Here is a 26,832-nt window from a genome sequence, read left to right as displayed (position 1 = left end):
AATAACACGTCCACGCGAAGATGACCAAGGCTAGGAGAGGAGCTGCCACTGCTGATACAAGCCTGAGCAACAGAGAACTAACGAGCGAGGGAGAAATGACAGAACTTTGAAGACAGGAAGGGAGCTGTGCAAGGCCGGTGTCCCAGCTGACCTAAGCTGAGGAACTGTGACTTGAACAAACATCACCAAAGAAGAATAGACCCTACTGAGTAAGGGGGCTTCAGATTTTTTAAATATTGACCAGGACTAAGTAAAGCACTATAGAAAACTTTCCTTTTTTCTTCTTTTCTTTTTTTTTTTTATTGCATTTTAGATTTTGGGGTACATGTGAAGAACACGCATTGCTACATAGGTACACACATGACAGTGTGGTTTGCTGCCTTCCTTCCCCTCACCTGTACCTGTCATTTCTCCCCATGCTATCTCTTCCCACCTCCCCACCCCCCATCCCTCCCCCATTTCCCCCCAACGGACCCCAGTGTGTAGTGCTCCCCTCCCTGTATCCATGTGTTCTCATTGCTCAACACCCGCCTATGAATGAGAACATGTGGTGTTTGATTTTCTGCTCTTGTGTCAGTTTGCTGAGAATGATGGTTTCCAGCTTCATCCATGTCCCTACAAAGGACACGAACTCATCATTTTTGATGGCTGTGTAATATTCCATGGTGTATATGTACCGCATTTTCCCTATCCAGTCTATCATCGATGGGCATTTGGGTTGGTTCCAGGTCTTTGCTATTGTGCTGCAGTGAACATTCATGTGCATGTGTCCTTATAGTAGGATGATTTATAATCCTTTGGCTATATACCCAGATTGCTGATGGGAGTGTAAATTAATTCAACCATTGTGGAAGACAGTGTGGCGATTCCTCAATGACCTTTTTTTTTCTTTTTTTGAGGCGGGTTCTCGCTCTGTCACCCAGACTAGAGTGCAGTGACACGATCATGGCTCACTGCAACCTCCTCTCCTGGACTCCAGCAATCCTCTCACCTCAGCCTCCCAAGTAGTTGGAACCACAGGCATGTGCCACCATATCTGGTTAATTTTATATTTTTGGTTGAGACAAGGTTTCACCATGTTCCCCAGGCTGGTCTCAAACTCCTAAGCTCAAGCAATCCACCCACCTTGGCCTCCTAAAAGGCTGGGATTGCAGGCGTGAGCCACTACACATGGCGGGAATCCATCCTTTATGTTGACGTTGGTCAGTTAATCAACATTCTGTGGGTATAATTTTGCCACAGCTGTTCATGATTGCATGAACTATCATCCGGGTCAGATTGTAAACTCTTCACCCTAACAATATCATGAAGATTTGGGGACCCTCCCAAGGATGTTCCCCATATTTGGCATTCTCATCATCTGCTCCTCCAGTCTCCCTATTGAGCTGGATGTGGTGGTGCACACCTGTAGTCCCAGCTACTCGGGAGACTGAGGCAGAAGAATCACTTGAACCTGAGAGACAAAGATTGCAGTGAGCCAAGATTGTGCCACAGCACTCCAGCCTGGGTGACAGAGCGAGACTCCCTCTCCAAAAAAAAAAAAAAAAAACAGAAAACAATAACAACAAAAAGAACAGAAGAGTGATCATGTAGACAGGATTCCCTGTTGGCGGGGGACACTTGCTGGTTGCTAATGACTGCCTTACAAACAACTCTTTAATAATTATAAGGTCTTAAATTTTTCAGAAAGTATGCAAAATTTTCTATATCCATTCCCTTTCCATTTCAGCTATGTTTATTTTGTACCTTCTTTCACCTTCGTGTTCTCCGTCTCCTTCAGTGTTGGACAGAATGGTCCCCTTTTCTGGGTACTTCGCTATTCTGCAATGTAACACAATTTTGTCCTGTTTAATTCACTTCCACAAACTTTTTTTTTTTTTTTTTTTTTTTTGCGTGCCAACTGTGTGTCTGGTGTTGAGCTAGAATCTGAACATACAGAAACGTATAAGGCGGGGGTCCCTGTTCTCAATAAACTTATAGGACAGAGAAACTTTCCATGTGCTCAGGTGGGCTGTTGTCAGAGAGGTAGGTTTCTGAACATCAAATGCAATTTGGCCTCCTTGAAAAATGTCCTGTTGTGGAAAGACTCTGAGACAGTCCCCATGATCTCCACCTCCTGGTGTTGGCACTTCCCGTGGTCTCCTCACATTGGGTGTGGGCGGGACCTGTCACTTGCTTCCGACTAACAGAATATGGCAAAGGTGATGGGATGTCACTCTGTGACTATGCAACATTATGTAAGACTCTGTCTCAGCAGACCAGATGCCCAGCCAGCCCACTGCTGCTTTCCTTTGCTGGAAATGCTCTTCTCCGGGGAAGTAAGCAACTCCACACGCAGAGGTCAGATGTCACCTCTCAGTGAATCCTGTTCTGACCACCCTGACCTCACACTCTCCCACTCCAGCATTCCCTGTCCTGTTCCCTACTTTGAACACATGTCACCAACTGATGTACCGATGTTTGACGTATGTGTTTAGTGTCCGCCTCTCCTAAACAGACTGCTAATCCCGTGAAGGCAGGGACTTGGACTTGTGGACTGACATTTCCCCAGAACCTGCATTTTTTCATTGAGTGCATTCAATAACTATTTACTAAATTACTAGGTTAATTAATTGATGAATTGATACTATTACTATTATTATATTGCCCTTCAATGGAGCCAGCTGTCATCTTCGGCTCTAGACTATAGCTTCTTGAGGGCAAAGGCTCTACGAGAAAAATTTTAGATTCCCTAAATACTTAGCATACTGATGAATAAATGAATGAGCAAATGAACAAACGAATCATCTAGGGACCAAAGGCAAATAGCACATTAGAAGTGTGGGCCTATTAGAATGATTTTGACTGGAGTCTCAGAATGTATTCTTGTTGCAGCCACTCAGGCTTCTATTTCAACCACTTATAAAAGGAGTAGGCCCAGTTATTTAATTTTTTAAATTCAATACAATTCAGGGTTTTTCAAAATGGCAACTCTTTTTTTGTAGAAATTCAAACGTCAATTCTAAATTTAACTTGGAAAGGAAAAGGACCTAGAAGAGCCAAAATAATTTTGAAAAAGAAGAATAAAATCAGACAGAATATTTACGTTATCTGATTTCAAGGTTTACTATAAAGCTACAGTTATCAAGATAGTGTGATATCGACAAAAATACAGAGCTAGAGATCAATACAGCAAAGCAAAAGTGAACCACTCATATGTTTAATTAATTTGGAGGGGTGCATGTGATAATTTAATATATTCATATGGTTTGCAAAAATCAAACCAATGTAGTTGGACTGTCCATCACCTCAAATATTTGTCACTTCTTTGTGTTAGAACAATTTGAATTCTCTTCAAGCTATTTTGAAGTGTACGATAGATCAGCTGAGCATGCAGCCTAGATCCCTCACGTGCGGTCCTCCAGGGAGACTCTAACGCCTTCCGCTGATCTGACAGGAGGCAGAGCTCAGGCAGTAATGCTTGCTCACCGACCGCTCACCTTCTGCTGTTCCTAATAGGCCATAGACCGATACCGGTCTACAGCCCAGTGGTTGCGGACCCCTGCTATAGATTATTGTAAACTACAGTCACCTTACTGATCTAACACTAGGTCCTATTTCTTCTATAAAACTGTATCTTTGTACCAATTAATCAATTTCTTTTCCTTCCCCTCTCCCCCCTACCCTTCCACCATGTGCTCTCCATCTTCATGAGAGCCACTTTTTAAGCTCCTATGTATGAGTAAGAACATTTAATATGTGTCTTTTTGTGCCTGGCTTACTTAATGTAATGACCTCTAGCTCTGTCCATGTTGCTGCAAATGACAGGACTTCATTCTTTTTCATGGCTCAATAACATTCCATTGTGTATGTACACCACATCTTCTTTATTGCATGGCAATTTTTTATTTTTTGAGATAAGGTATCACTCAATCACCCAGGCCGGATTGCAATGGCTTGGTCATAGCCTTGAACTCGCGGGCTCAGGTTATCCTCCTACCTCGGCCGTCTGAGTAGCTGGAATTACAGGCACATGCCACTCTGCTTGGCTAACTTTTTTATTTTTTATTTTTTGTAGAGACAGAGTCTTGCTATGTTGTGAGGATTGGTCTGGAACTCCTGGGCTCAAGTGATTCTTTCACCTTGGCCTCCCAAAGTGCTGGAATTACAGAAGTGAGCCACCACACCTGGGTTTGGCAAGTCTTAAAGAAAAATTTTCCTGGTGTCAAGTAAGCTTGGGGAATTCTAGCTTAACATGTTTGATAAACCTTATTTGCAAAATTTACAGAAGCCTTTAAAATGCTAATATATTCATTGTAAGTGAATCATCAATATTCACAATTGCTTTTCTTTCTTTCTCGTTTTTTTAACCACAGAGTATTGTGCCCGTGAAATAGCCATAGACATTCTGCGGTACTAGTGTTCCATTGAATAGTGTTTGGGAAATGTCATTCCAACTTACAGGTGAGAAATTAGTGGTAACACCCCTTTTCCTCATGGCCCATGGCCTTGTAAATTGGAAAACTATGTTAACTTTCTGGTTGCAAAAGAACTGCCAGGTAAATGTTAAAAAAAAAAAAAAAAAGGACAATAAGACCTAGATATGGGCCTGGCCTCTGAATGTATTATGTGGTCAGGAAGAATCCAATATAATTTTTAAATAATAATAATAATCTTTTCAAAAGTCTGTAGGTTTCAAGGTAAGGAAAAAAATGAAGAAAGAAAAATTCCAACCTCCAGGTACAAATACGCAGAAAGGAGAAAAAAATCTCACTCTCCTTTGAGAGTAAAGCATGTCTGATATGTTAGGGAATCTCTCTCTCTATCTCTGTCTCTCTCTCTCTCTCTCTCTCTCTCTCCCCCCACCCCACTTCCCTCCCCTCTCCCTCCCTCTCTTATTTTTTCTCAGGCTCAAGTGACTGCTAAGGTGGAGAACAAGCTTCAAGCCCAGTAGACACAAGGTTGTGCTTCAAACCTGTTTCTGCCCATCCTCAGAGCCCTCCAAAGCCATCCCCAATACCACGTGCCCACCCCCATCCATGGCACAGGTTGCCAAGCCCTGAGTTAGAAAATAATGGCAGGAAAACAATAAATGAAGGAAAGCCTGGCAAAAAGTCTTTTCCCTTCCAACTTGTCATTAAACACACACACACACATATTTACACAAACACACACATTTACACACACACACGTGCACAACCAAGGTTCAATGTCACTGGACATCTTTTCTGCTTTCTGTGAGGAGTGCTTGTTTGCAGAGCTGTTTCACTTCCGGCACGTGGCATGGTGCTGGCACTGCCACCCCGCTTCTTCCTGGAGGGGTTTGAAATATCAAAGTCTGCCACCTCTGTTGCTGCGAGAAAGGGAGTCTTGGCTGAGTTGTTCCATCAACAGCTTTAATCAAAATAGCACAGTCCAGTTACATAACCATATACATGCAGAGAGAGTCTGGGGAAAACGTAAACCTAAATACCCGCCGTGTTTTGGTGCTTTTAAATCTAAAGACCTTTGGCAGTAAAGGCTCATGATAAGCAAAGCTGCATAGGAGAGGCACACAGTGGCAGCCCCTGCGGCCGCAGAGGAAATGGGAAATGCTGGCTGCATCCAAGCCATGAGACATAAGCTGTCAGGGTAAGTTTGGTTCTGGAAGTTTTCTATCTCCTCTACATACCCTTCCACATTTTTGACAATATTTATTGTTTTTGTATTTAGGGAGAAAGGAAAATAAGGTTTTAAAAAAATCGGGCAGCTCAAACACCTCTTTTCTACAATCGCACAATAATATTTTAAGAATACTGTTGTATATTCTGTTACATTATTTGCATTATCAGTTGTGTAGTAAGCTACAGAAAATGGACCTAATGATGGAAGGCAAAAGAAATGTAGTTATTCCTAGTGTGCAGCGGGTTTCTCTTGTGCATCCTTGCCTTGGCATCTGGGCTCATTTGTGGGGATTCACTAAAGTGGATCTGCTCGTCTGTCATGTTTTCAGTGGCATAGAAAAGGTGTAAACCCCCAGCCCATGTGCATGGAACCTCTACCAAAAAAATGGAACTTTCCCTGAAAAGTAGGTCATAGGAGGAGCCCCGAGAGTGTCCCACAGAGATTGGGGGATGCCTGAATAAAGAAAGACTGCTGATCCCCGCTTGGGGCGGTGGCTGGACAAGCAGACACGCTGGTTCCCCGTCTGTCTGCGCAGAAGAAAAGGACAGTCCGTGCCACATGAAAGGCCAGAGAGGGGCCCGCTAGCAGCAGCAATTCTCCGCAGTGCCTCCCAGCAGGGACACCTGAGCTTCCTGGGAATCAGGGACTGTCTGGCACCTTGGGCCCTCACCGCAGGAGGCTGAGAGGTGGATGGCATGGGCAACCCCCCAGTGGATAGAGGGCAAGTGGGAGTCTGAGGACTGGGCAGTGAGGGGTCGCAGCCAAACCCGAGGGTTTGGACATACACAGGGCACCCATACCGCTGCCAAGCCTAGGCGGGTACAAACAGCAGCACCAGGTAAGCAGAGACCTGGGCTCTTCCTCCATCCGTTCTCCCAGACACCAAAATGCTGGAAGGAAAGGGGGACCCGGGAGATGGGGAGGAGGCGAGAAGGGGACATTCCGTTGCAGGCCCCTTAGGACGATGCCTGGTGGGTGCTGGGGCTGACGAGGAAGACAGGAGCTGGCCATGAGACTGCAGGGTCAAACGGGACTGCACTGAGCTTCTCCATATCTGAGAGGCCAAGACGCTGCAGGATCCTCCCAAGAAGCTGTTAGACGAGAAAGGGTGAATCAATGCGAAATGCAGGGCTAAAAAGCAAATCGAATCACAATTTACCATCAAATAATATCAGACATCTTCATGTATAGAGTAGCTAACAACGGTAGAACCATAATTCCTCTCTCCCATGCTTCATGCTGCCCCTCATTTACCTTTCTATGTGCTGTAAACACACAGTTACATTGATGCTACTTGATTTATTTATTTATTTAGACAGAGTCTCACTCTGTCGCCCAAGCTGGAGTGCCGTGCCGCAATCTCAGCTCACTGCAACCTCCACCTCCCGGTTTCAAGCAGTTCTCCCTGCCTCAGCCTCTTGAGTAGCTGGATTACAGGCACTTGCCACCACACCTGGCTGATTTTTGTATTTTTGGTAGAGATAGGGTTTCACCATGTTGTCCAGGCTGGTCTCGAACTCCTGACCTCCGGTGATCCACCTGCCTTGGCCTCCCAAAGTGCTGGGATTATAGGCATGAGCTACCGCGCCCATTCCATCGATACTACTTTTGCTGTAAACAGTCAATTATCTTCTAGTGATTAAAAATAAGAAAAAACGTGTGCATTTTCTTTTTACTTTCATTCTTACAATTTTTATTTCCTGTCTCAATCCATAAGCTCTTCTAATCTTTCTGCCTGAAGAATTTCCTTTACCATTTCTTTTGGTACAGGTCTGCTTGTAATGAATTCTCTCAGGTCTTGTTTTTCTGGGGGAGCGGGGGGAATGCTCTGTCTTCTTCATTTCTGAAAGGCATTTCCCTAGGTACAGAGCTCAGAGTTGACAGGTTTAGGGTTTTTTCTTTCACTTTAACAATACCACCTGAGCCCGGGCAAGGTAGCTCACATCTGTAATCCTAGCACTTTGGGAGGCTGAGATGAGGGGGGGAATCACTTGAGCTCAGGAGTTCGAGACCAGCCTGGCCAACACGGTGAAACCCCATCTGTACTAGAAATACAAAAATTAGCCAGGTGTAGTGGTGAGTGCCTGCAATCCCAGCTACATGGGAGGCTGATGCAGAAGAAGCAACTGAACCCAAGAGGCAAAGGTTGCAGTGAGCCAAGATCATACCACTGTACTCCACCCTGGGCAACAGAGCCAGGCTGTCTAAAAAAAAAAAAAAAAAATTGTTATCTTCTAGCTTTCTTTTGTTTCTGAGACAGAGTCTTGCTCTGTCACCAGGCTGAAGTGCAGTGTTGCAATCTTGGGTCACTCAACCTCCACCTCCCAGTTTAAGTGATTCCCCTGCCTCAGTCTCCTAAGTAGCTGGGACTACAGGCTCACGCCACCATGTCTGGCTGACTTTTTTGTATTTTATCAGAGATAGTGTTTCACCGTGTTGACCAGGGTCATCTTGATCTCCCGACCTCATGATCTGCCCTCCTTGGCTTCCCAAAGTGCTGGGATACAGGTGTGAGCCACCATGCCTGACCTATCTTTTAGCTTTCTTACCCTCTGGAGAGAAGTCTGCCACACTTCTTTTTCTTTTTTTGAAATATACTCCCCACTCCTACCATGGGCCTTCACTATTGTTTTTTGTTTTTTGTTTTTTAATTCCTTGGTTTTCAGCCGTTTAAATACGGTGAGTGTAGGTTGTGGCTTTTTGTTTTGTTTGTCATTTATCCTGCTTGGTATTCTCTGAGCTTCTTGATCATGTAGATTAAGGTCTTTGATGCTTTCTAGAAAGTTCTCCGCTGTTATCTCTTTAAATATTTCTTCTGTCCATTCTCTCCTCTATTCTCTTTCTGGGATTTCAATTGCGCACATGTTAGATCACATGATATTACCATCCTGCAGCTCTTGGCTATTCTCTTTTTTTTTTTTTTTTTTTTTTTTTGAGATGGAGTTCGATTCTTGTTGCCCAGACTAGAGTGCAACGGTACCATCTCAGCTCACTGCAACATCCACCTCCTGGGTTCAAGCCATTCTCCTGTCTCAGCCTCCCAAGTAGCTGGAGTTACAGGCACCTGCCACCACACCCAGCTAATTTTTGTGTTTTTAGTAGAGACAGCGTTCACCATGTTGGTCAGGCTGGTCTCAAACTCCTAACCTCAGGTGATTCTCCTGCCTCAGCCTCCCAAAGTGCTGGGATTACAGGCATGAGCCACTGCACCAAGCTTGACTGTTCTCTTCTGATTGATTTTTTTTCTCTGTGTTTCAGTTTAGGTGAATTTTTATTAACCTATCTTCAGGTTTGGGGGGGGGGGTTTCTCAGCTATGTGAAGCTGTTTGATGAACCTGTCAATGGCATTTCTCATCTCTGTTGCCATGGGGTTTTTTTCCCTAAAATTTCCCTTTGATTCTCTCTAGTAGTTCCCATCTCTGTACTGAAATGCCACATCTGTTCACCTACATCATACAGTTTCCATTTGAACTTTCATATACTAATCATGGTTCTTTTAAATTTCCTTTCTGATAGCTCCAACTTCTGGGGTCATCTCTACATCTGGCTTTACTGATTGCTTAGCCTCTTAACGGTAAGCTGATTTTTCTTGACTTTGTTATGTGTTTTGTGGTTTGGGGTTGAAAACTGACCTACGCAGGCCAGCAAAGGCTGAGGTTCATCTTACTGTATTGTGCCTTGAGACAGACATGCCTTTGTTAGATATAGTGAACCCCGAGTTTCCCTTCAAAGAATCAGCATGTCAGTATGTTCAGCTCTCTTATTCTTTAATTCTCTATTTTAAAGTTTAACTTCCTTGTAGTTCCAGTAAACAACTTTCTCCACTGGTTCTAATCAGTGGTTCACATCTCTTGCCCTGGGCCCAGGCTCTGTCCTGACTCATTTGGGTCACCTGCTTCAGTCACCTGCTCCAGCCACCTTCTTTCACCTAGGTCACCCCTGGCTACCTGCTCTGACCTGCCCATAACCGTCCTTCCCTCCAAATCAGCCACCCTGCCACTCCAGCTCAGACCCCTGCTCTCTTTAAAATAGCCAATCGGGATGAGTCTAGCTTGTATGGTCTGACCGTAGCCAATAGGGGAACAACATAGTAGTAGGGGCGACCCCCGTCAGGCATAAGTACCCCTTCCCCTCCTTGTCCTGGCATGCCCTTGCCATTGTTCCATCTGTGAGCCGCACCCTTCTATAGAAGTAAATTGCCTTGCTGAGGAAATTTATATTCGAGAACTAATTTATATTCTTTTGTGGCATCGAAAATTCTACTTATAACACCTTTTTCTTCCAGACCTTTGGCTTGAGATGCAGGGTGGGTCAGTCTAGGAAGGAGTTGAACTGGGTTTGAGTCTTGTTGCTGTGATTATCCTCAATGCACCATCAGCTCCAAATTCCTCTGGAATTACCTCCTGCCAGGGCATAGGCTGGGTGGCCAGAGAGTTTTTCTCAAGGTCAGTGCTGCATCTCAGTGCTGGACTTTTCCTGACATGCTCGCCTCAGATGATGCCTCTCCCCCGCTTCCTGTCCCTCTCCCAGTGGAAATGTCAGAGGTATCAGAGGAATCTATCTTGAATAGGGGCTGGGTACAATGAGGCTGAGACCTACTGGCTGCATTCCCAGGAGGTTAAGGCATTCTAAATCACAGGATGAGATAGGAGGTCAGCACAAGATACAGGTCATAAAGACCTTGCTGATAAAACAACTTTCAGTTAAGAAGCCAGCAAAAACCCACATAAACCAAGATGGTGACAAGAGTGAACTCTAGTCATCTTCACTGCTACACTCCTACCAGCCAGCGCCAGGACAGTTTACAAATGCCATGGCAACAATAGGAAGTTACCCTATATCTAAAAAGGGGAAGCATGAATAACCCAGCCCTTGTTTAGCATATAATCAAGAAATAAACATAAAAATGGGCAACCAGCAGCCCTCCAAGTACCCATTCTTTCATTTCTTTATTTTCCTAGTACATTTGCTTTGACTTTAGGTACTTGCCCTGAATTCTTTCTTACCCGAGATCCAAGAACCCTCTCTTGGGGTCTGGATGGTGACCCCTGTCCTGCAACAGAGATACTGTTATTTCTAACCCTGTGTGTCAGCCCGGGGATCCGAAAGGTTGTTGTCTGTCGCCTTGGTTCGTCCTCAGTCTTAGGCAGACCCTGTGCCCCTGGGTCCGGGTCTGGATGTGGGGGTCTCTGTGGTCCTGCCCTTGCCCCCACCTCCTGCCTGAGAAGACCTCCCGTGTTCTGGGCCCAGGTGGTTCCCTGTCCCTCCCCCAGGAACAGAAGGCTTTTTTTCCTGTCTCTTTCCTGCAGACAACATTGGTCTTCATCAGCTTTAAACCTCAGTTTCTATTAATTAAAATAATAGGGACAGCAGGGTTTCCTCCTCCACCTCCACCCCCCTCCACCCCCAGCAGCTTAAGGCTCTGTTTCCTTTGTGAGAAGGTCCCTGGGGGCCTCTGGCCTTTCCTTTGGTGGCAGCTGTACCTCCCTCCCCACCCTCATTTTTCCTGTGAGCAATTGGTGAGGTCCACAGAGAAGAGCCAGAGTGGGTGCAGCGATGCTTTCCTGAGAACCCTCACTCCGCCTTCCACAATCAGTCAGAAGTCCTGGCTGGAATCTTCCCACCTGCTGTGTGTGCCTCCCCCGACCCCACCCCCACCCCTCCACCCCCTACCCACCCCCGCCCCTCCACCCCCTACCCACCCCCACCCCTCCACCCCCTACCCACCCCACCCCACCGCACTTGCTTTTTCCCATCCTCTGATTAAGACGAGCAGGCACTCAGGGGCCATGTCACGCCTCTTTCCAGCCCCAACTTTCAGGCCGACTGGCCATTGACCTCAGCGCTGTGATGGGGTAGGAAAAGCCCCGGTTTTGTAGATGTGCTCGTTCTTGGGGTGTGAGCACTGCTCTTTCCGCCTTTCTATATCCTACGAGGAACCCAGAAGTCCTCCCATCTTTTTCTGAAAGAAAAAAAATAGAAAGCTGATTAAAAGGATTTAATGGCATCCATTCCTGTGAGCACCTTGAGTTCATTTTATTTATTTATTTATTTATTTATTTATTGAGGCAGAGTCTCACTTTGTTGCCCGGGCTGGAATGCAGTGATACCATCTCGGCTCACTGCAACCTCTGCCTCCTGGGTTCAAGCAGCTCTCCTGCTTTAGCCTCCCAAGTAGCTGGGACTACAGGCGCATGCCACAGCACCCGGCTAATTTTTTTATTTTTAGTAGAGATGGGGTTTTGCAGGGTTGGCCAGGCTGGTCTCAAACTCCTGACCTCAAGTGATCAACCCACCTCGGCCTCCCAGAGTGATAGGATTACAGGCATAAGCCACTGTGCCTGGCCCTATATGGGTTTCTTGTATGTTCTTCCAGATAATGTCTACCCACACAAAATCAGACCCATACATAATACATGTATAATATATTTAAATGGGCTGATACTGTTTTTCACTTATTTTTTTCACCAAATAGAGTATCTTGGACATCTTTCCTTACCATAGTAATAAGCATCTATGTTAGTCTTCCAAGTAGCTGTCCAGCATTCCAGTGAATGACTATTCCAAGTTGTATTTAGCCAGCTCTCTAATTGGCAGCTATATAAGTTATTTCTGGATGTTGCAATTATATACAGTACTGTGATAAATTTGCCTTGTGACTTACAGGCAGGATATTACTCTCTCTGTCTCAGTATTCGCATCTGTATAATGGGAATAGACAAATACCTCCCAATAGGTTGTTGACTGAGTAAATGAGATAATAACATAAAGTGCTTAGAACAGCATCCAGCATGTTTTAAACACTCAGTAACTGCCGATTATTATTATCATAAACCTTTGTGTTTCTTTGCCAGAATAAATGATACATTTCTGTAAATAAAATTCATGTGTAAGTACAGACATTTAGTTCTGACACATATAGTCAAAATTTGTCCTCATTGAATCTAAAGATATTCAACCTCTCCCGTAAGTGAAAGCAAATCAAAACAATACCAATTCCTACCTGCCTAATTGTCAAGATTAAGTCGTTGAAAGATGGTGGCATTGGCAAAAATTTGGAAGAAAGCGTTCTCATACTAAGTAGAGTCTTGTTTAAGACGCTGCTTTGCTAATCTGGCCGGGCTGGTCTTGGCATATCTACATGTTAGGTTTTTTTTAAATAATCATGCAAACTCTAGTTTGGCCTTCAATGCTGAGGAGGTCATGGGCTTCGTCCCTTCCATGGAAGAGCCTTTCCCAGATGCCAGGAGCCCATTCCTGGAGCCAGATGGCTTCTCATGAGAGGCTCCCAGTTGATTTCCTCTCCTTTAAAGCATGAATTCCCCATCCCAGTAGGTCCATGTGCAGCAACACAAAGGGATAGAGTGAGTGACAGAGGAAGGAAGAGGGGACCCTGCCTTCATGTAGAGGCCCCAAGGCCGAAAGTTAAGAGCGGGCATGCAGCTTCCTCTTCAAGCTACTCCTGGGTGAGCCTGAACGAGTCACCCATTCTCAACATTTTTTCTCCTCTGTGAAACGAAGACAGTCTCAGTTCCCATCTCCAGAGCTGGCATTCAGGCTCTTGACACTAGGAGAGCCATACAATGTAGAAATGTTTCTATACCAATTGGCAAATAGCCACTATCCCCATCTCTTGGCCTGAACCCTCTCCATGACAACTCACCCCCTCCCCAGGGCTGTCCCACCATTTTCACACAATGTGGCAACTAGAAGGTGTATGCCCAGTTCACCGGCAGGCCTCCAGGGCCTTGATCCATCGCGATAACCAAGTCCATTTCCAACTGATCATTGCTTATGCCCTACCAAAGCTGCAGACGTTGAACATCAGTCTTGTTTTTGTCATGGAGTCATCGGAAATATTCTAAGGAGCCACGTGCAGAGCTCCCCTGGCAGCCGGAGCAAGTTCACCACCAGGACTGGGGAACACCGGAACCTCAGCTCTTAGCGCAGCCCAGAGACAAGCAATGCCACTGCAGGTGCCACGTGGTCTGCGCTCTCTCCGGCTTCCCGGCTGCAGTCATTCTTGCTTGCAGTGTCTTGAAGGGAAAAGCCAAGGAAAGCAGAGCCAGAGGTGTCTCCCAAAGGGGGACGGGAAAAGAAGGGACGGGAAACAGAGACAGAAAAGGCTCCCGGGCCAGTGTCAGAAAGGGACCTGTGTGGGGATTAGAGGTTGAAAGTGAGAGAGAGCCTTCATCTCACAGAAAGTCAGTTTTTACTCGAGAAGAATAAGCCTTTCCCAAGACCCCAGGAGGGCCGGGTAGCGTGTTGATATGGTCACGCATGTTTGTGAAAATGTTGCAAAAGTCAGGTTTTTTTGTTTTTGCTTTTTTGAGACAGGATCTCATGCTGTTGCCCAGGCCGGAGTGAGGTCACACAATCACACCTCACTGCAGCCTCCCCAGCCTCCCAAGCAGCTGGGACTGCTGGTGCACACCGCCACACCTGGCTATTTTCTTTTTTTTTAAGTTTTGAAGAGACAGGGTCTCGATATGTTGCCCAGGCTGGTCTCAAACTCCTGGGCTCAAGCAATCCTCCTGCCACAGCCTCCTGAAATGTTGGGATTACAGATGTGAGCCACTGTGCTCGGCCAAAATTAAGATGTTTGAACAGTAGCTAGTTACAACCTCTCTCTCTCTCTCTCTCTCTCAACCATCCTTCCCTCTGTCCACCTCTCCTCATGCTGGTGGCATTAGACTGCTGTGGGCAGTTTGGGGATCTGACTGAGAGGAAATTGCCTTGGTAATATATTCAGTTGGAGTCTGATGGGTTATTTGTGAATATCTGGCTTGTGGTGACCTTTTGTACATGGTTATGTTATGGTACTTCTAGCCTTCTCTGTGTGGGAACAGCTACCAGGAATAATCCTGTCACCCACTCTGTGGCTCACCTGATGTAGCTGATGTACTGACTGGGCCATCATCTACTGACCTGTGGGTTTCCAGCACGCTTCGGTTTCCAGCACTCAGAACATGTGGGTGGAAGAGTAAACATGAGTTTAAAGTCAGAGGCTGTAGCTGTCTGTGGGCAACTCTCCCAGCCACTATGTGTGTAAAATCATAAGCTGAGGCCTCAGTGCTCACGGCGGCTACCTCCAGGGGCCGTCCTCTCTCACAAGGAACCTACCCGTTAATGCTGCCCATGCAGCAGTAAATGGACAAAGTTTTCCTTTAGCCATGGGAGTTGTGTAAACAGAGCTTACCAGAATCTCTGTGTAAATGCACACTGACCTGCAGCAGTGATCCAAACAGCAGGCACACCTGTGGATAAAGATACATTGTGCACACCAACCTTTATATCGTGTTTTCACATATCAGACACATCTTGGCCTTACAAAGTCTTTTGGCTCTAGATGACACAGCATACAAATTGCTACCCACAGAGCAAAATGGACTACATAAACAAGGTTTCATTAAAAGCATTTTTTTTTTTTTTTTTGGAGATGGAATTTCACTCTTTTTTTGTTTGTTTGAGAGGGAGTCTCACTCTGTCATCCAGGCTGGAGTGCAGTGGTACAATCTCAGCTCACTGCAACATCTGCCTCCAGGGTTCAAGCGATTCTCTTGCCTCAGCCTCCTGAATCCCTGAGACTACAGATGTGCACTACCATGCCCAGCTAATTTTTGTATTTTTGGTAGAGACATCCTTCACCATGTTGGCTAGGATGGTCTGGATCTTTTGACTTCATGATCCACCCACCTCAGCCTCCCAAAGGGCTGGGATTACAGAGTTTCACTCTTGTTGTCCAGGCTGGAGGACAGTGGCACTATCTCAGCTCACTGCCACCTCCACCTCCACCTCCTGGGTTCAAACAATTCTCCTGCCTCAGTCTCCCAAGTAGCTGGGACTACAGGTGCCTGCCACCACACCTGGATAATTTTTGTATTTTTTAGTAGAGATGCAGTTTCACCATGTTGGCCAGGCTGGTCTCGAACTCCTGACTTCAAGTGATCTGTCCACCTTGGCCTCCCAAAGTGGTGGAATTATAGGTGTACACCAACATGCCCAGACAAAATCATAATATTTTTCTGTAAGTCAGTGTGTATGGTATGAGAGAAATTCAATTTCAAAATTGTGTATAATCAAAAATCTCTTGTACTTTCTTTACTTTTTTAATTAATATTCATTTTGGTACCGAATTTTCATAATTTTTGTACCTAATATTCATAATTATGCATCCTTCTCAATGAGACTCTCCAAAATTATGCTTCAAGCTCCACAAAATGTGGACCTGCCCCTGCATGAAGTCATGAGGAGAGAAAATGATTTCCTTTAAACTTTTTATTTTGAATAATTTTAAACATTAAAAAAGGTATATGGATAGTATACTGTGCTTCCAACTAATGCGAACACAACCGTAGTTTAATCAAGAACAGGAAATTAATACTCCTTGGTATTATTAACCAAACTACAGTCCTTATTAGAATCTCACAAGCTTTTCCATGAACATGCTTTTTCTGCCCCGAGATCTCCGTGAGGAACCCACGTTGCATTTCATTAGTCCTTACCAATCTCCTCCAGTGTCACAGTTCCGGAGTCTTTCCCCGTCTCTCCCAACCTTGACATTTTTGGAGAATATTGATCAGTTACTCTCTAGAATATTCTTCAGTTTAGGTTTGGCCAATGTTTCCTCATGATTGGTGCAAGGTTGTACATTTTTAGCAATAATGTGGCAAAAAAAATGACATTACATCCTTTCGGTGCATCTTATCAAGGAGTTCCTGATGCCAAAATGTGCACATTTACCTTGATCGTGTGGTTAAGTTGGCGTCTGCCAGCCTTCTCCATTCTAAGTTACTATCTTTCTCTCCTTGGTAGTTGATTAGTATCTTCTGGGAGATACTTGGAAACTATACAAACTCTATTTCTCCAGTAACTTTCTAATTTTAATTTAAAACTACTTAGTTTTAGTTAAACTACTTAGTAGTTTCTGGATTTAGTTTAATAGTTTCTAAAAACTACTAATTTTAGTATCAATGGGGCTCTTATGTGCAACAATTATTACTGAGGTGTTTGCTTAATGCTCTCCTCCACTTCCTTTCATTTCTCTTTAGTAATTGAAATGCTATTGTCCCCCATTTATTCACCTATTTATGTAACTGTTCACTTATGCCATTACAAACTCATGATGGTATTTATTTATTTAGAGAAGTTTTACTCTTCTTGCCCAAGCTGGAGTGCAATGGTGCGATCTTGGCTCACTGCAACCTCCGCCTCCTGGGTTCCAGCAATTCTCCTGCCTCGGCCTTCTGAGTAGCTGGGATTACAGGTGTGTGCCATCATGCCTGGTTAATTTTGTATTTTTAGTAGAGACAGCGTTTCTCCATGTTAGTCAGGGTGGTCTCAAACTCCCAACCTCAGGTGATCCACCTGCCTCAGCCTCCCAAAGTGCGGGGATTGCAGGCATGCGCCACCACGCCCAGCCCTGTTTTATTCTTTATATTAAAATTCAGTACCATCGGCATTTATTTTGTTGCTCAAGTGTTTCTGCTTGAACCACTAACAGGTCTTTTGGGTTGACTCCTGCAATTTTTTGACAAACTCCATCTTTTCTTGGCATCACAAGATGTTGTTCTAGGCTCATCTTGTATTTTCCCTGCCCTGGCACCACTTCCATTGCTGCCTTTTATTGGGGATGGTGTTTAAAGACCAAGATATGGGCACTAGGTTTACTCATTGTTAGTGGGATGTCATGGCTTCTAGACTCTCTCAGCAGACAGAGCTAGGAAGTATATGCATGTACTAACAACCCATGTGCACACACAACTATACCATCTATCATCTGTCGTGCTTGCACTATAACATGATGAGTTTATGCTGATACCTCTGGTTCCAATCCAACACCACAAGGTTCATATATCCTGCTCTAGGTAAGTATATCAGGGAGGCTACCGGGGCCATGGAAATGGCAGCAAAACCAATCCTCCAGAAACCCCTAGTCCATTTTGTAGCCCAAGAGGACTCGTGAACACCCCCCAGGGGTACACTTCACTGAGCTCCTCCTGTAGTGATGTGACTTAAAACAGATAGGGCACAGCCTCAACTGGAAACAAACACACAACCTTTTCCCTCTGTTTCCATCATAGAACCAAGGACAGGAAATAGACTGAAAACGATCCTGTTATAACTGCCGATTCTCTAAATGTTCTAACTGGCAAACAGTCAAACAAATTAAGATACTTATATCACACTGAATTTTATTTCCAAAATTACATTTTCTGTGGACATTGGAGCTCTACCAATCCACAGCAACTGACAGCATTTCAGGTGAAAGAGTTATATATAATATGAGTTAATACGTCAATAAGGGACATTGGAAACCCCAGACTGTAGATGCTCATGCGAAACTTACCATTCACAAGCTAACAAAAGATATGTCAATGACAGCCTCAAAATAGTTCTCAATGTCTAAAAGGCATTCGGCGCCTCCTTAATAGTGAGAACTGCATTTCCGTTGCTTCTCCATTGCTACGCTGGTTTCCATGAGAGAAACTTTCCCTAAATACTCCAGTTCCTTGTCCTACCTCTTGCTTTTCCCAAGAAGGCTGGGCTCAGTGACCTGATTGAGAAGTCAGGGAAAGAGATGGAGCATAAATAGCTCAGGCCCATCCCCTCTCCTGCCGGCAAAGAGCTGACTTTCCATCTACAGCCCCCAGCACCAAGCTTTCCAGGCTGTTATCCTGTGTCTTTGCTTATGGTGAGCAGATGGGTTACTTCTAAGCCTGGTGCTGCCATACATCTAAACCATGGTCTGGTATAGGAGTCCTTTTCGGATTACAAAAGACACGGGTCAATCGAGCCTTCAGCGAGAACAGGCCTTGGAGATTTTGGATATTGACGGTTTCTAGTAACTTCTAGTAGCTTCTGGACAAGCAGATTTAAAACAATCCAAAGGAGATTTAACCTTGGTGAGTTGTTGTAGGTTTGGGTGTTTTAATTTTAAACAAGAAGGGCAGTAGGCCCTGACCTTGACCGAGTACGCATTACCCACACCTTAGCAAATGCTCCCAGTCTAGGACAGCCTAAGCAAACTGGAACAGGTGGTACAAGCTGCAGGGAAGCTGCACACACCCGGGGCCTTAGCAAAGACGTGTGCCACAGGGGCCAAGCAGGTGTGTTAGCCAGACACAAGCTGCGTGGGCGGCCTTGATGTGCCGGCTGCTGTGGCCTGACCTTGAGCCGGACTGTGCAGACACATTGGAATGTTCAAGCTGGTACTGCAGGTGAGGCTAAGGCTAAAGGAGACCTCCCCTGACAGAATATGTTCTGCTTTTAAACTGTGAGGCAGCTGGGTTCCACGTTCACCGCAGCTTTAGCATGAGCGTGCCCATCCAGGGGAGATGGGCAGTCATAGCTTGGTTACCCAATTCTGTTCTTATGCACAGCAAAGGAGAAAGCTGGAGGGACTCAGCTGAATCCTGGGGTTCCCCACCAGGGTCTCAAGTCAGCTCTGTATCCGTCTATTGCAAAATTCTGATCTTGGCTTTCAACTTCAGAGACCCAAACTGACTAATTCTCAGGAGGTGGTAGATTTCTGGCAATAAACAAATTTTTAAAAACATGGGTCTCTGTTATAAAATAATATATATTTATGCTACCATCACATATATATGCAGGGGTGTGTGTTTGTGTGTGTGTGTGTGTGTGTGTGTGTGTGTGTGTGTGCATAAGCTTGCCATTTTGGATTAAGATAGAGAAACAAGTCAGTAAATTATTACCAACCCAAAGGCCTGTGCCCGTTACATGTTGTCTTTAGAAATCATATTTGCTCAAAGATCAAGAAGAAATCAGAGTGACATTTAAGAAAGAAAGCTTAAGGCTTAAAGTCAGAACAGCAGCCTTGGAAAAACAAAAATAAGGCCAACCAAGGTTTCCACTGGAGAAAGAAATTTCCTTGTAAGACAGAAGAAAGAGTGGAATTTTAGCAGGCAACCACAACAGTACTGAAGGGGAAAAATGAGACCTAAGGTCTGGGAAAGACAAGTATCAACAGGAAAGGGCACCCCTAACTGCTCTTACCGGGGAAAGGGGGAGGATGCTGGTAGTGACATGATCTTCATAGTCAACAAATCAGAAGCGGCGATGGTGTCTGATGCAATCTGGCAGCACTGCACTCTCAGGGGATCTGTCGGAAGGACTGCCTTTGCAGGGGAACCACTTGGAGCATCAGAGTCTAGGGTAAGTGTAGCTGGAAAAACACCATTAATGGTTGAACAGCTATTCTAAATGAGCACAGAAAATCTGAACAGATTTGAGAGAAGGCCACAAAGAAGAGAGCAAAACACCGAAAGCGGCATCCTTAGGTGGATTTCAAGGTTATCACAGTCGGCGTGACGTGAGTAGTTCCTGGGCTCTATGAAAACAAGCTCCAGGAATAAGAACACCAAGAGGAAATTCAGCCAAGATGTCCTGAGCTAAGGAGGAAAGTAATAAATCAAGTCCAACTCCAGCCTAAAAACTCATCTTGTGGGAGAATGTCACCCAGGTAGGACTGTCCCACTCAGGAAGGGAGTTAGTTGTCAGCAGAAGAGAACTTTTTGAACAATGGGTAGTTGTGACAAACCTAGAACTGTTTGATTTCATTTTTCTCACCATGGCAGCCTCACAAGGCAGGGTGTGGAGGAGTCAGAAAAACCAAAGCCACAAGAAAATAGGAAGCAAGGCACTCAGAACAGGGAAACAAGACTCACCCTACGTGCTTCATTAGAAAGAAATTAAGAAAAAAATCAGAACAATTAAGAAGAAATACTAAATTAAGAAAAATTCATGCTTAATTTAAGAAGTAACTTAAACTACTAGAAATTCAAGGGTCCCCCGTCAGACAAGGACAGCAGTGGGAAACCCCCACCAGCCAAATGCCCCAAGGTCAGGCCCCATAAAGCCCAGTGGAGCAGCCCAGAGCTTGGGCTGAAAAGGAAAAGGCAAAATCAGAGGTTTCCTTATGCAGAACGGGGAAAAACATTATCTCAAGTAAGACGTGGGGAAAGGGTGTGCACCCACTGCAAATGTGTAACCTTTGCCAGAAGGCAGCAAAGTCTCCGATGAGCAGATGGATTCTCCCCCAGATGAAGCCAACACAGCATCATCCCAATGCCTTGATTCAGGTTCCTCCACTTGCTTTCCATTCAGAAGTCAAGGATACCCACCAGTCCAAGGCAGTTGTGAAAGCAAGGAGGTGAAAGCCCGCCCTTGCTGCCCTGGGCCTCAATTTGTCGCAAGACATCCAGGCCTTCAGTGATCTCTGCAAACACCACGTGCTTGCCATCCAGCCAGTCTGTCTTGTCACATGTCAGGAAGAACTGGGCGCCATTGGTGTCTGGGCCGGAGTTGGCCGTGGAGAGTAGACCTGGTCCCGTGTGCTTGAGTATAAAGTTTTCATCATCGAATTTCTTCCCATAGACGGACTTGCCTCCAGTACCATTGTGGTTTGTGAAATCACCGCCCTGGCACATGAACTAGGGGGATGATACGGTGGAAGCTGCTTCCCTTAAAGCCAAAGCCCTTTTCGTGGGTGCACAGGCAGCGGAAATTCTCTGCAGTCATAGGCACAACGTCGGAACGCAGGAGCATCTGGATGCAGCCGGCGGCTTGTTCCCAATCTTGATGTCCACGTACACCTTCTTGATGTCCATGTCCAAGTTCTCCCCACCCCCACCCTCATTCGGACCCCACCCCAGGGTGGCTGCAAGTCTAGCATGAGCCTGCTTCCTTATGGCAGAGGGTGTGACCAGGACATTCTGTGGTTCCCATCCTTGTCACTCTTGACCTCTGTAAAAGAGGCATATGCAAGAGACCCACTCAACTTCCTGAGGCCTAAATCAGCTTCTCAGACATGGCTGCACATTGGAATCACCCAAGGAAACTTGAAAAGGTCCTGTTGTCAGGGCCTCGCCCCAGAGATTCTGAATGAACAGGGGTGGGACACGGCCTGGGTGCTAGGAGTCACTGACTCTCCCCAAGTGTGATGACACAAAAATTTGTGTCCATCCAGATGCTCAAAATGTGGCCTTCTTTAGAAATAGGGTATATTTGCTGGTGGAAATAATTAAGGATCAAAGGGAAAGTCATATGGTTGGTCTGTGTCCCCACCTAAATCTCCTCTTGAATTGTAGCTCCAATAATCACCATGTGTTGTGAAAGGGACCCAGTGGGAGATAATTGAGTCATGGAGGTGGTTTCTCCCATCCTGTTCTCATGGTAGTGACTATCGTTTTATGAGGGGAAACCCCTTTCGCTTGGCTCTCATTGTGTCTTTGCCTGCAGCCACATAAGACTTGCCTTTATTCTTCCCTCACCTTCCACCAGGAGTGTGAGGCCTCCCCAGCCATGTGGAACTGTGAGTGCATTAAAACTCTTTTTCTTTACAAATCACCGGTTTCAGGTCTGTCTTTATCAGCAGCAAGAGAACAGACTAATACAGAGATCACATGGAATTTGGGTGGACCCTAAATCCTATGAGTGTCCTTATAAGAGACAGAGAAAGGACACACAGAGTCACAGAGAAGGTGACATGAAGACAAAGGCGGAGTGGAGTGAAGGGTCCTCAAGCCAATGCACACCAAGGAGTGCCAGCAACCCCAGTCGCTGGAGAGAGGCATGGGACCCTTTCCTTCTCAGAGCCTCCAGAAGGAACCATTCCTGATGACACAGATTTTGAGCTTGTAACCTCCAGTGTTACGAGACAATAAATTTCTGTTGTCTTTCGTTGGTTTGTGTTTTGTTTTGCTTTGTTTTAATAGGGTCTCGCTCTGTTGCCCAGACCGGAATGCAGTGGTGCAATCATAACTCACTGCAGCCTTGAACTCCTGGGCTCATGTGATCCTCCTGCCTCAGCCTCCCAAGTAGCTGGGACTACAGATGTGTACCACCATACTTGGCTAATTTTTTCTATTTTTTTGTAGAGATGGGGTCACATTATGTTGCCTAGGCTAATTTTAGTCATTTTAAGCCATCCAGTTTCTGTTCTCTTGTTATGGAAGTCCTAGGCAACTAAGACACCAGGCGACTGTCCTCTGTGGCCGAAGCTGGAAACCTGGCCGTCTCCAAGAGAAGGGGACCCAACTGCAGGAAGAGCCCTGGGGCTACTGCACATCTGTCAAGAACATCTATGGCTGAGCTCCAGACAGATTAGAAACTGGGGGGGCTTGATGTTTGGTCTCTAATTGCTTTGACTTTTAACTCACAAGGGCAAAGAAAATTTTAATTCCAACTTTCATTCCCTTGGACTTTCACTTCTTTGAACTTAAACTTGCAAGGAAACTTAATCTTCTGGTTTTAATTTATCCCCAGGAAGTTCTTAATGAAGAGAGGGCTTATATCCAAATAGAAGACAACTTCTTGGTGCCTCTGAATTCCTGGAGTATCTTCAGGATGTCATTTGATCACACTGCAGAACCTCTGATAAGCCATGTCAAACGACATGCTTAGATATAATTTGAGATAAGAAGTAACAGAGTGTCTGGCCTTGGGGAGAAATGACCTTGGGTTGATTTAGCTCATGTGGTATTCTGATTTCAGAGCTCTTTGGAAACAATCTCTGTACTGCTCTGAGCTCCTAAGAGAATCCCTGAGAGCCCAGTGCCTGATGTTGGATCGCATCACATGAAGTTGGCCACAGCCCCGCTCAGAGAAACTGCGGTTTTGCTTGCTCTGGGAGGTGAGGCTCGCCCTTGGCTGACCAGTGTCTTGAACGGGAAGCCTAGCGGGGAAAGAGGACAGAAAGCTGGGATTAGAGAAGCCATCCTCTGCTTTTTCTTGAAGAAGGATTTTCAAGAAAAACCAGGCCTCCTGCCCACCTGCACCTTCACAGAAGCAGAGCGAGCTCTCTTTGGGCAACAGCACCAGCCCTCACTGCTCTGCTGCAAGAAGCTAACCTATCGACAGTCTAAGCCCCAAGAGTCTGTCTTTCCCTTTCCCTATGCAGACCAGCCCAAGGGAGGAATGGGGTACAATGTCTCAGCTGGGCACAGACTCAAACCTCCCTCCAAGACCTCTGCCAATTCTACACTACAAGAAGGGAGCTGGCAGTCTGTTCTTGAATCTGGCCCCGACTTTGTCAATAATAAAGGTGACATTGAGGTCTCTGTCCCCTGATTATTTTGGTTTAGTTTGGCATTGTTCAGAAGTCAGGTGGGGATCAGGTGCGGTGGCTCACACCTATAATCCCAGCACTTTGGGAGACTGAGGCAGGAGTATCGTTTGCGCCCAGGAGTTCGAGACTGGCCTGTGCATAGTGAGATTCCCATCTCTATTAAAAAAAAATTGTTTTAATTAGCCAGGCTTGGGAGTGGGCACCTCTGGTCTCAGCTGCCCAGGAGGCTGAAGTAGGAGAATTGCTTGAGCCCAGGACGTCAAGGCTGCGCTCAGCAGTGATCTTGCTGCTGCACTCCAGCCTGGGTGACAGAGCGAGATCCTGTCTCAAAAAAAAAAAAAAAAAAGAAGTCAGGTGGGAAGGGGAATGCCATTTCCCGACCCTGAAGGCCAGCATTTCAGAAACTTCCCGAGGGCTGGCTCTGTGCCAGGCTCAGTGCCAGGGACATTACAGGCATGGCTGTACTGAATCTTCACTACTGCGTGAAAGGCAGGCAATCTATCATGGCCATCTCACAGAGGAGCACGCTGACACTCAGAGAGGCTAAATGATATCACACTAACTGTGAGTGGAAGAGCTGAGATTTGAACCCCAGGAGTCAGACCCCAAGCACTAAAGTTAATGAAAGAAAAGTATATCTGGATGGCACCAAAATCATTTTTAACAATATCATATAAATCTAGAATATATTTATATATATAATATGAATATGTATATGCTCATAAATCTTTTGATACACATGTAATATATATGTAGTAAATATTGTGTGTGTTTTTATTTCCAGCAATTTCTCTTTCAATAATTTATTCTAAGAAAGAGCTATAGAAACAAATATGTCCAAGGCTGTTCAATTCAGCCTCACTGCAATACAACAAAAATGGAAACAATTTAAATACCCAGAACAATAGTCGATTAACTAAATGTTTTGCAATAGAGCCATATAACAGAAAAGTGTTGTTTTAAGACACACAAATGAGAAAAATGGAAGAATAAGCAACAGCCACAAGACTCGGAAGTTGGAAAGCAGTCCAGTGAGTGAGAAAGACCGAACAGAGCTTGGAAACTTGATGCAGGCTATGAGAAGGCTAAGATCCAAGGTGCAGAATCGCTGAAAGGTGTAGCTACCGCTAGAAGTAGGTGAGTGGGGGCAGTGGGTATAGAGCTGAACCAAGGAGATTGGGATGAGAGTTCACTTAAGCAACACTCAGCTGAGAAGATGCCTCTTCCCATTCAGCAAAGCCTGGGACTGGACCCTCTGGAGAGAGAAGAGCAAACTCCCTCTGGACTGGGCACACTCACTGGAGCTGAAGACAGGCTCTCTGCTGACCTCCTAAAGATGCGGGGGTTAGCGAATGTTCACTTTCTGGATGCTGAGACCCCGCCCCTTCCTCTCACAGCTCCTGAGCACAGGCTGCAGGACCTCAACTCTAGGCAGGGCCAGGCACTGTGGCTCATGCTTGTAATCCCAGCACTTTGGGAGGTCAAGGCAGGCAGATTGTTGGAGCCTCCGAGTTGGAGAACAGCATGGGCAACATACCGAGATTCTGTCTCTACAAAAAATAAAAATAAAAAAATTAGGTGGATGTGATGGTGTGTGCTTGTAGTTCCAGCTATTCATGGGGCTGAGATGGGAGGCTCACTTGAGCTCAGGAGTCCAAGGCTGCAGTGAACTATGATAGAGTCACTGCACTCCAGCCTGGGCAACAGAGTGAGACCGTATCTTAAAACAAAAGAAACAAAACAAAACAAAAAACGCCAGGCAGAATGCTAGAGGCTTCTCCTTTGCAAACAGCCCAAGGATGTCAAACTTGGGACGACTGCGCAGCCCAGCTGTTGGGAGTTGATGTCAACTAAACAGCTCAGCTATTGGGAGAGCTGAGTAGAAAAGATTGACAGTCAGAGGACTGGGATGGAGTTATGCAAAAAGGAAGAAGATGTGAGCTTGGAGCGGGAGGGGCTGTTTGCCTGCGGGTGGTTCTTGGGTCACACTTGCCCTGTCCACCAACATTGGTAGTCTGAAGTTCTCAAACTGAACGTGATGAGAGTCGATGGAGGAGATGGGCTAGATGGAATGTTCCATCAACACTGGTGGAAATTACATGCTATCTAGGGACACAGCTCAGAGTCATGCTGCCAGGTGGTGAAAATAAGAGCAAAGCTGTTGGTCTATTAGTTCAGGAAACAGGACAGGTGTCAGTGACAAAAAATCGGAATTAAAGGGATCAGAATTGAGAAGAAAGGTAACAAGTGTGTGCTTCCACGAGGCGATTCATTTGCCATCTCAGAAGGAAGTAAGTAGAGCAAGGGAACAATTATCAAAATTCAATTAGATCAAAGGCTGGTGGTTAAAGAATTTGAGATCTGTGGAGAAGAGATTTTTCAGAGACTATTCTAGCTCAATTACTTGTGACCCACTACATTTACTTTTTGTGTATCAGTTTGGGTTTTGTGTGACCAAATGAAGAACACCAATCACAATAATTGGTCTGCCCTCAGGATCCCAGGGCTGCTCTTCAATGCCCTGGGGAAGAGGGAGTGTGGGCTCCCTAGATAGCACCAGGACTCCAAAGCTCTTCCTCGTGACTCTCACAGTAAACATTCAGACAGCAGATGCCAGCATTGGAAGGTGTTGAATTGTGTCCACCAAAATGATAGGTTGAAGCCCTAATCCTGTGACTACAACTTGAATTGGAAATAGGATCTTTGTGGGTGTCATCAAGATGTGAAGTTAAGGCTGGGGGCAGTGGCTCACACCTGAAATCCCAGCAGTTTGGGACTCTGAAGCAGGCGGATCACAAGGTCCGGAGATGGAGACCATCCTGTCTAACACGGTAAAAACCCCTCTCTACTAAAAAGAGAAAAAAATTAGCCAGCATGGTGGCACGCGCCTGTCGTCCCAGCTACTTGGGAGGCTGAAGGAGAAGAATGGCTTGAACGTGGGAGGCAGAGGTTGCCGTGAGCCGAGATCACGCCACTGCACTCCAGTCTGGCTGACAGAGCGAGACTAAAAAACAGAAGATGCGAAGTTAAGGTGAGGTGCCAACGGTATAGGTTGGACCCTTAATGCAATATGACTAATGTCCTTATAAAGAGAAAGGACG

The 26,832-nt window shown here is 45.5% G+C and overlaps 1 pseudogene; it reads right to left on the bottom strand.

Annotated features, from left to right (window-relative positions):
• Nucleotides 1–6,599: 6,599 nt before the first annotated feature.
• Nucleotides 6,600–21,272, bottom strand: LOC101049514 (peptidyl-prolyl cis-trans isomerase E pseudogene; annotated as a pseudogene).
• Nucleotides 21,273–26,832: the final 5,560 nt, after the last annotated feature.

The sequence above is a fragment of the Saimiri boliviensis genome, chromosome 5 (genome assembly GCF_048565385.1).
Source record: "Saimiri boliviensis isolate mSaiBol1 chromosome 5, mSaiBol1.pri, whole genome shotgun sequence".
Taxonomy (NCBI): Eukaryota; Metazoa; Chordata; class Mammalia; order Primates; family Cebidae; genus Saimiri; species Saimiri boliviensis.
Note: the sequence above shows the minus strand (reverse complement) of the source record. Positions and strands in the feature narration are given on the sequence as shown.